The sequence below is a fragment of the Lactuca virosa genome, chromosome 1 (assembly GCF_052849685.1).
Source record: "Lactuca virosa cultivar CGN04683 chromosome 1, Lactuca_virosa_CGN04683_v6, whole genome shotgun sequence".
NCBI lineage: Eukaryota > Viridiplantae > Streptophyta > Magnoliopsida > Asterales > Asteraceae > Lactuca > Lactuca virosa.
Genome location: NC_136426.1, coordinates 269,962,726 through 269,974,148, shown reverse-complemented (window position 1 = coordinate 269,974,148; position 11,423 = coordinate 269,962,726).

Below are 11,423 nucleotides of genomic sequence, written 5' to 3'. Positions count from 1 at the left end.
CTTGCTAAGGTGATCGATGAAGTTATAGTCCTGAACAGTCAGATTTTGTGTAACGACAGAAGATTTTGGATGGCCCGCTTATGGTTAGTGAAATAATAAATTGGTATAAATGTAGAAAATGAAAGTTAATGATATTCAAGGTTGATTTTGAAAAAGCTTACGATTCTTTGAGTTGGGAGTATTTAGACCGTATTATGTTTTTCTTGGGGTTTCCGGACAAATGGAGGAGCTAGATTCATGCATGTTTGGTGTCTTCCAGATCTTCGCTAATTCTATACGGTGTTCCTACATATGAGTTCACGTTGGCAAGAGGGCTTAGGGAATGAGATCTGTTGTCACGTTTCTTGTTAATCATAGTAATGGAAGGATTGCATGTTGTTATTGAGGATGCTGTGAGGAATGGTATTTTTAGAGTTGCGAAGGTAGGGTTAATGAGGCTATATGTTTCTCATTTATTTTACGCGGGCGATGCTCTTTTATGGGTGAATGGGATGAGTAAAATATTAGAAGTCTAATTCGTATCATAAAGTGTTTTTATATAATGTCCGGGCTACAGTTAAACTTGGTAAAATCAAACTTGTTGGGAGTTGGAGTGGAGTTTGAATCTTGCCAAGATTTATCTTTAGTTATGGGATGTCATGCAACTACTTTCTGTTTAATACCTTGGAGTCCCTATTAGAGAAAATATGAACCATATTTCTGCTTGGAGGGAGATAGTGGACAGATTTCTAAAGAGATTGTCTAAGTGGAAAATAAAAGTGCTTTCGTATGGAGGTCGTTTAACTCTCATAAAATATGTTCTTGGAAGATTAGGGATTTATTACATGTCTTTTTCAAGATGCCTACCAAGTTGTGTAGTATATTGGAGACTATACGGTCCAAGTTTTTATAGGGGGGGCTGATGGAGAGGAATGCAAAATAAGTTGGATTGAGTGGGATTTAATCATGAATTCTAAAGAGAAAGGTGGGCTTGGAGTGGGAAGTTTTGTTGCCCTTAATAATGCTTTGATATACAAATGGAAGTGGAGATATCACAATAATTCTAAGGCTCTTTAGGCTAGAGTGATAAGGGCGTGTAACGGTGATCAGTTCAATTTGAATGGGGGAGGTGGTTGAATCATGTCGGCTGGTGTTTGGAATAATATTATAACTTTGATCAATAAATTGCACACTACTGGTAAAGTTAATGAGGGTTTATTGAGGCGCAAATTGGGAGATGGGTGTTATATTCGGTTTTGGTGGGACATGTGGTGCTATTAATCAAGTTTTAAGATGAAATATGACTGGCTATATGCTTTATCTAGGAATAGAGATGGAGTGGTGAAGGATTTTTGGACAGATATAGGTTGGAGATTTCAGTGGTAGAGAGAGGTGTGTGGAGGTGTTGAGATGGAACAATTGTAGGCTTTAAAAACTGTGTTAGATCAAATCCAGTGTAATTTGAACAAGGACTCATGGACTTGGCATTTTGACGGTGAGGATGAGTACACAGTGGTTTCGCTTAGAGATGCGTTGGATGTTGGGTCACTGTCGGCAATGCCAGTGGTTATGAAACGGAACATATATGTCCCTATAACAGTAAATATTCTAATTTGGAGAATAAGAATGGATAGATTGCCTAAAAGGCTAAATTTTTCGTGCAAAGGAATTGATATACCATCTTTCAGATGACTAATATGTGATTATCAATTGGAGTCTAATGATCACGTGTTCTTTCAATGTGAGATTCCAAAATACGTTTGGTCTCAGATCATTATGTAGTTGGGATTCCCAAACGTGTCTTTCATGACGATTAAGGAGGCTCAAGAATGGGTGCATCGCCTTCATGTGAGACAAGACAAGAAGGAGGTGGTGGCTACGGTTCTGATGACAGGAATGTGGGTTATTTGGTTCTTTAGAAATGGTTTAGTCTTTCAGACTTAGAAGTACCGAAAGGATATGTTAGTTGATTCCATTGTTTTGTATTCGTTTAATTGGTTTTTTTCGATCAACAAAAAGGTTGCTAGAAGTTGGAACTCGTGGTTCTAACTGTTGGATTAGGTGTCTAAGCCCATAACTATAATTGGTATGTACTCGACCTGAGAGTAGCATGGTCCATTTTGGTTGCCTTCACCAGAACAATCTGATATGATGGATATTTGAGAATGAGGTTATTTATGATTTATTAATATATTACAAGTATAATATATTAATATGAAATCATAATATTTAATTAATATTGATCAAGAATTAATGTGGAATTAATTTATTGATTAAAAGAGACTAATTAAATTAACGGGGATTGATTATGTAAATCAGTGATATATATAGTGTTTGGGCTATTGATCCATGTTGGGCTAAGTTTTATGTAAGTATCCATGAAGAGTTAGCCCACATGAGATATGGATCATAACCTAAGTGTATGGATTAGGGTTTACCCATGACTCTTGGAATCCTACACTATATATGAGTTATCCCTTTGCCAAAATCGGTTACCCAAAGCATTCTAAGAGTTCTAAGCGAACCCTATCCCATTTTGGTGGTGCTTAACCGCTCTATGAAAGTCCTCTTTTGTTCATGGTGTTTGTGAACCATTTGAGGCATCACACTTAAGATGCTAAAGCTTTCTAAGGCCAAGAACTACAACTACATCAAGAGGTATTCATCTAACTATGAGTTTTGTATTGTATATCCTCTATTATATGCTACTTAGGATGTATACTTTGGAAAATTGAAATTGCATGTATAATTAGAGAAAACATAGATCCAAAGCATCTAGGGTTTCATGTGCACCATAGGAGTGTTATAGTGCTTAAAACCCAACAGTGGTATCAGAGCCTAAGATTGTTTTCTGTTATATTTGATGCTTGTTAATTTTCAAAGTTGAAAGAAAATCGATTTTCTGGCCTCTGACTGATGAACTGGCCGAGACCACTAAGTAAAAGGGAAACTCGACGAGTCATGATCATGCACTCGTCAAGTATATGGCTATGGTTGCAGAATTTCTAGTTTTTGGCAAGAATTGGACTAGGAACATTACCACAAACTGTTTTGTAATCATAAAAAATGTCTTTTCTGATTTGGTAATGATGATCCTCATCCAATTAAATAACAATTGTCAAATTTTAAGATAATAAAGTAATTATTTGTATTATTTGATATGAATTGCCTTGCTATATGAGTTAGATTAGATCAATTGAATATTATATGATAATGTTGTAGTTAAAATTGATCTAAGTTGTTGTTGAAATGAGTTTTATAACTTGTCCTCAAGTTATATGAACAGTCTCATTCATGAACATTAAAAATTCGTAAGTTTTCATAAGTTATGGAAACCAAAAGTTTTGAAAGTTACAAAACTTGCCCTCATGTTTTGAAATTTGAAAAGTCGCAAATTATTAAAACATTAACTCTAGTAATTGAAAGGTTTCAAAAGATGCAACTCTTGGGGTTCATAACTTAAACATTAGTTAAATAGTTTTAATTTTGAATTTTAATAACCAAGATGCTTTGAATAGTTCAATTACACCTTATGGACTTTATTAAATTAATTAAAGTGTTTAATTAGAAGAGAAGTTTAATAAATCCATAATAACATGCTTTAAGATTAATTAAATTAAGAGTATAACTTATTAATAGATTAAACCACCAAGTATTTTAAATGTGTAAAATACACCTTTATACTATATAAAATTAAAGGTTTAATATATTATATATGTATAAGTAAAATGTCACTCTTACCGTTAGTAGGGATCATTCACGAAGCCGGTCTACAAGGGGGGTATAAGGTTATTGCCTATAAAATGGTGGTTTAATGGGTGTTCACTCTTACCCACCACTTCCTTGACTGGTGGAGGGTCGTTAGCCGAACGGGTAGGATAGGACATTAATTTTCATTAAAAGTATAATGAAAATACCAAGTAACTAAACTTTTATAAATTCCAAATCTTAATTACTTAGGAAAAATGTGAATTTGATGCTAACGCTTGAAATTGCACATTGCACTTTATTAGTCGTTAATGGAGCATGTGTAGTTAACCGGCACACTAATATGGGACTAATGAAGGATGGCAATGGGTAGATCGATGTTAATCATGGATCAATGGAGCGTGTATGGTTAATCATCACATTGATTGGATGATTTGTAACATTAAGTGTACCAAGCTAATTTGCATGGTTATTCACACCTTGTTTATGATCCTCGGCATCCCAGTCACAAACTTGAAGGGCATAATCGAGATTTAAAATGTCATTGAAAAGTTCAATGAATCTCGAAGAATCTAGGAATTTCAATTCATTTAAAACCTAAACTTCATTTTCATTTTTCATGGTGCAAATTGGTAAATCGTAATTTACCTTGTAACATCCGGATTTTCAGGTACATTTATGTATGTTTAAAATCTTTAAGAATTATGGAGTGACTCGGCGAGTTGAGAGTCCAACTCGTCGAGAAGAGTCGAGTTGTCTGCGTGCCTTTAATGAATGGACTCGACGAGTCAAAGAGCCGACTCGCCGAGTAGGTGATGGGTAGAGAAACCCTAATCTTCCGGGTTTGTGTCCTATTTAAAGGGCCTTAAGCCCTCATTTTCGCCTCCGTTATCTCTAGAGAGCCATGTGGGAAACCCTAGATCATTTCCATCCATTGTGAGAGAGAAAGAGGCTAATTTGGGTGTTCTTGTGCAACTTTGAGAGGGGATGTGGAGAGCATCTTGGCTTGGATCAAGAGAAGGCTTTTGGATCCAGAGATTCTTCAGTGTTTTGCTTCAGTTGGAGGTAAAAAGATGGTAGCTTAATCATTTCCTTATGAGATCTTGTTTTAGGTAACTTTTAGGGCTTTCTTCCATTTATCTTGTGTCATGGAGTGATTAGTGTATGGATTGAGGTTGGAACCTCAGATTTGGGCTATGAGTTGCCTTATGAGTCCAAAGACCCGAGCTTTATTGAGCTGGAAGCAAGCTCTTGTGCATCTAGCCCTAGTTGGAGCATGTTTTGGCATTATGAGCCTTTTATGCCATGCATAAACGTAAAGCTTGCAGCTTTACATGCTTTTCGAGCCTTAGGAGGATATATCTGGAGTGTGGGGTTATAAATCTGCCTTAAATCGTCTGAATGAGGAATCAGATCGAAGGGACTCGCCGAGTCCATGGCCTGACTCGACGAGTAGGTGAGGGTTTGTCCCGATGAGCTTGATCGTGCGATAAATCGGCGAGTTGGGGCTCAACTCGATGAGTTGAGCTGTACTTTCTTGAGACTTCTGAGGGAACGAGGGAACTCGACGAGTTGCAAGAGTGCACTCGACGAGTCGCGTCAAACATGGACTGTTGACTCGAGTTTGACTTCTGTTAACCTTAGGGTTTGGTCAAACATGAGTAATAGAGACCATGGAGGGGTAAAATGGTCTTTTACCCAATTCAAGAGTTAGAGAGGGAAGAATAGCATTTGGTTACTTAGAGTTGAGAATCAAGTTATAATTAGAGATAGTTACCGTATGTGTTAGACGGTGGCTAAATCAAGATTCGAGTTCGAGGATAATTGCTTGCTGGCTTGCAAGGTGAGTCTTTTCACTATACTTTACCTAGTGTGGTAATTATGTGTGACCAGAGGGTCTTATGTGCTTACATTGAGTATTATGTTATCCTGCCTTATGTTGTATGCTGTGAATTATGTCTTTGTGATTTATGCTATGCAAAGTTTTACAGACCGGACCAGAGGGTCCAACGAACCGTGGGACTAGAGGGTCCCACTGAGACACATTCACCGGAGGGTGTTACAGTGATATAGCCTCGAGTGGCGAATGAGCTATGTGTGTGGTATTTTGGGGAACTCACTAAGCTTCGTGCTTACCGTGTTATGTGTTATGTGTTTCAGGTTTTTCTCAGGATCGCGGGAAGGCACCGACTTGATTGTACACACATCGGAGACAAAGTTAAATTGAGAGGATCCTGGAGTTTTGATATATATACAGTTTTTGGATATGAGATTTAATGATTTGAAATTGTGACATTTTGTGATTTTATAATTGTGATCAATGTGTTTTTAAATTGAAAAATTTGGTTTGAAATTTACGGTGTTACATACCTACCTTCAAATATTTTACAATTGTATTACGGCATCCCTCTTCCGAATTATAGAATATTGTGTTGGGTCCTAGCCTTAATATTTCATTTTGGGTTCTATATTAAGGACTTAAATCAACTAACTTGAATTTCTCCCATTATAGATGTCTAGGTCAGGCAACTATGGTCTTCCCGAATCTTATGGAAAAAGCTTTCCTCATGAAGATGATGTCCATTATCGATCTTACATATTTGCTAATTACTGCTGAATCAGCAATGATTTGGCGCACTGGTAATGCAAATTTGATTGGAAGATCTACTTCCCAAACTTCCGTGGACATTGACAATGGAAACATTGGAAGTCCAGAAAAGATTTCTCTTTCCAAAGGAAAGGGAAAGGCTAAGTCTGAGATTGTCCCGTGTACCATTCCAAAAAGATCTGTTTGTTTCTATTGCCAAGAGAAGGGGCATTGGTTGCGAAGCTGCCCTGACTACCTGAGAGATCTAAGAGATGGTAGAATCAAATTGTATGGTTGCGACAACCCGAAATATTTGGATCAAGCAAGATCTAAATTGCAACTGTATTACAATGAAAACCTTGAAAACCATTAGGGCATAAGTGCTTGTGCATGGAAGTATACGCTTTAGAAATCACATATAAGGTAACCTCATGAAAGAAAACAAGTTTAGCAAGACAAAGCGTGACAAATAAATTGGAGTTCAAGTTGCAATAAGTCTTAAGTAAAGAATGCAATCCAACAAGGATCAAATGATGTTAACACAAGAACATGTAATTATGACACAATCTTGATCACTCAAACAATTACGCCAACATATTTGAGTTTTCTATTAACTGAGGCGATAAGAGCAATGACTTAAGCTAACATATGTGGATATAAATGTGTAATAAGCTTTTTGGAACCATGATTGAATACATTCTTGTTAAGTCAACAATCTAGCACACCATGAGCATTTCCTTTATGAATTAAAGCCTAGAAGTTTACCATGGTCGAAAACTACCCTAATGGATTTAAGTTTAGCCGTGACCACCCAAATGGGGTATCCTTTGGCCGTGAACTACCCTAGAAACCCAATGTATGGTCGTGAACACCTTAGGGAATCCATACTAGGGCGTAAAATACATTAGGGAGTAATGCTTGGGCGTAAACACCTTTGGTGGACCACCAAGTGGGCGTAAACTCAATTTAGGAAGCACTATGGTCGTGAACTCAATTCTAGGAGGCATCTAGGCCGTAAACAACTCTATTCCATGGGGTTTACGGTCATATGGTGTGAATAATACAAGGGTAGTTGACGTTGAGATGTGATAGCACTTCTATTTCCAATATAAACCCAGTTAACCACGTAGTAACCCCCAAATATCCATGTGATAGGATTAAAACCTTAAAGATCGAATAGATTCAAACATTTAAAGAATAAGAACACGATATTGATCAAACTGGTGCTGAATGATTAACAGTCACGCCTCAGAAGAACACGATGAAGAATTACTTCTGTAGAGGCGTAAAATAGGGTTACAAAGATAATATCAGAGTTGTCTAAAATACGATGCATGTATGCACCTTATATACTCTAACCGTAGCAATATATACGAGTGGACAGGCCCAACTCATTTATGCAAACAGACTAAACAAAATAGGCGCAATGACGCAATACATAATACTCAACAATCTCCCCTTTTGCGTCAACTGGGACCACGGTCCATTAGTTGGAGATTCGCGTCTGCACTTCATAAACCTTTGGAATGAAGCATAACAACAGCTTGAGAACATGAATATACCACGTGATCAAATCCGTGAAACACTTGACATAATCCTTGTGGTTTCCTTTGAACTTCATAACCAGATTCAGAACAAACTCCAGACACGAAGTAGAATACAGATGCTTGTGTTCGAGATAGAAGTATGACTTGCGACGATCTGCTCCTGGAAAATCTCTAGACATGTATACTATGAACCATCCTTCCTTGTAGATCTTTCCTGAATTTAACTTTTCAAAGTCCTTCGGAGCTTCCTTTGGAACAACGTTTGGCTTCTCCTTTAAAACGGTGGCAATATCCATATCCATCAATCCAACTTCTTGAATATATGACTTGATCATAAGTTGGATATGGGACATCATAGGTTCGTACTTCACTTTCTCTTTCTGCAACATGTTGAAAAGTACCATCCAATCATTGGGGTTCAAACAAGGCAGGTCTGCGAGGGTGAATTCGTAGGCTTGAGAAGCTGATCCTCTCACAACTTTAAACTTCGCATTAGGAAAGCTTTCAGTCTCGATCGGCCTAGTGACCTTCACAACGACAATCTTGTGTGCACTCCAAGTTTCAAATTGGGGCTTAATGTGCTTTAAGTATAAAGCATACAACATTTGATCCGCTCCGCTGTCAGTGAAAGGTGCATTCGCAACCTTCACAAAGGCACGAAACCTGAAAGCCTTAGGAGTCAGTGGAAGATCCAATTGCGAATCCTGAGTGTTTTGGATATCAAAGGATGCAACTGGCTCCTACCAATATTAGCTTGGTAAATCCACGGCTTCGTTTTGAATACGCTTCAGGGTCCACTTAGGGAATAATAACATTCTGCTCTTGAGAGTGGCCTGAGCTTCCTTTTCAGCCCTTTCCTTTTCTTCTGCTTCCCTGACGATGCGAGCATTTTCAACTATTTCTTCTTCGCGAACCTTCCGCCTTTTCAGCTCAGCTTCATCAGGGTCTTCCACTTCATCGTCATTGCCAATAAAGGGTTCATTTTCAGACAATTTTTCTTTCCCTTTGGGCTCAGTCTTGGCGACGGTTCTTACTGGGGCTTTGGGAGGTTCGTTCATTTGAGCAATGGAGCCACCTTCTCCCCCTTGTTTTGAAAAAGACTCAGTTTTCGAAACACCCTCCAAACGGTGTAGTATTGCGAACACCGGTTTGAGTTTCTCACTCAAATGGTGCTTAACAATGATAGAGATCATGGGGTCCTTGTCTCATTGATATCAGAGAGCAGTCCAGTGACATCGGTGATACAACTTCTCACCACTGCCCTCTCAGACAACAAATCATCGACTTGTTTTTCAGCATTCTAAAGCTTTACATTCAACACTTTGCATTTTTCTTGTTTCAGGGTGAGACATCCATTAATTTTCTTTCCATCGCCAAGTGCTCCTGCAGCTTTGTGATTTTCTCAAGGACGGAAGATTGGAATGCATCTTGATCAGTCTCAAAACCCTTGCAAAGTTCAACAAAGTTAGCTTTTTCAGCTTTGAATAAAGCATCGGCATTCTGAATGGCTTGATTCGCAGTGGCAGTTTTGGAGTTGTAAGTAGTCTTGTAATCCTCCAGGAACTTAATGGTGTTAGTAATTAATTTATCGACTTTTTTGGTCGTGGATTCGCACACTTCAGCTGAATCAGATACTGCCTTGGACATTGTCGTTGCATTAGCAGCATGCTTCTTCGTGAGTTGCTCTAAAATAGACTCAACTGCTGCTTTTGAGTATGCCTCAGAAGAAGAGGACTGGGAAGCGAGAAGTAGTTGATCGATCTTCTCGTGAAGAGAGTTAAGCTGCCCTTGTGACACATTGGCTTCGTCTTCACTTTCAGTCCGTATTTGAAAAGGACTATAAGTGAATCCGCCAAGGTCATCATCATCCTCTCCAAAGATTATACCAGGATCATCGGTGCGAATAGGAGAGATGGGAGGTGAAACATGAGTTGAAAAACCTAAAGAAGTAGCCCCTATATCAGATACGTTGACCGAACATACAGGTGCAGCAGAGGTTTTGGGTGGTATGGTGGAGTTAGTAAAAATGGGGATAGAAACTGGAATAGTTGTTGGTGGTTGAGAGGATACAGGTGGTGGACAAGGTGCAATCGTTGTTTTTGGTGAAGGAGGAGGAGAGGGAACATAATCGTTATGTGGTGGGGTTACCTCAGGATTCGAAGATGGTGCCTTAGTGCGAACAGGTGATTCGTTGTGAACTTGTTCTCCCTCTTCATTGCGAAAGGGACCTTCTTCTTCATTGCAAAATGGTTGATTTTCTTCGATGCGAAGCTCAGACTCAGAATCAGATTCAGTGTTTACATCTTCACTCTGAGATGGAGAAGGAGTTGTAGACTTTCGCCTTCTAGCAGACTGCTTTCGTCGTTTTGGTGCAGCATTAGACGCAGCTGGAGCCTTTCGCTTTTTAGGTTGAGGTTTCGCAGCCTCAGACGGTCCTAGTTTCGCAGCGTCTTTCTTTCTAGCCTTCTTGGACCCTCTTCCCCCTTTCTTGGCCTTGTCTGCCTGAGCCAGGATTTCTTGAAATTCTGCAGTCAATGGTCGAAATCAGAGGGTGTAAGAGTTCGATAACCCTCTAAGATTTTGTTGCAGGCAGGCACTTCACGAAACATGGCCTCGGGTATCGATTTGATGAAGGAAAACTTTGAAGGATCGGCCACAATGATGCCGGTAGTGTGTAAGGTGGCAATTGAAGCCATCACTGGAACTTTGAGTTTGTCAATGGCCCTGCGAACAATGATGGTCCAAAATCTCGCACAAGAGATCTCATTGTGACGAGTGACGGAATGATTACTCTGGATAACTTGAGCCCAGAGGATGGAACCAAGTCAACATTTTGGCCAGTGTAAAGCCCATACATTAGACCCATAAAGAGCTTACTTGCACAGTCGCTGCCGGTGACCCTTTCAGAAATAGCTTTGAACAAGATGGTGAACAGAGCATTCCATGTGGGAGGAAGATTGGGCTTCTTGAACTTGGAGACGGCAGTAAGAGTTTCCTTATACCCCATTTGATAGAACATCTCCAAGATAGCAGCATTGGAGATGGTTTCCGGGTTAATCATGTTATCGGACTGAGGAAACCCTAACAAAGTGGAGAAACAGAATTTATAAATGGGGGTTGTACGGTTGTGAATATCAAAGTAGATCCGTTGTTCATTCTTAACATAGTTGGCTGATGTGTATGCATTGGAGAGAATCGACATTGGAACATTATCTAGTTGAGTCAGAGCGATTGTCAGAGGGGAGTATTTCAGGCATTCGATCAACGCTAGCATTCGATGATGAGTTTTTGGTGTTGCTTGATGGCCAGGAGTGTTGATTGAACGATTTGGTCTTGAATGGAAAGATTCTCAGATGAAGCCGCCATTGATGAACTGGAGGAAGAAGATGAACAGTGAAGAGCCTTTTGATCGATGGAAATCGCTTAGAGATTTTGAAAGTTGTAATGAGATATGGAACCGTCAGAATCCTTATATACGATTCGATTTGGTGAGTAACATCCACAGAGAGAGTTTATCGATTGTTGAACCGTCGCCTGAAAAAGTGCGATTTGACAACTGTGATGAGTCAGAAGTGTGCGTCATGCGGCGTATGAATAACTGT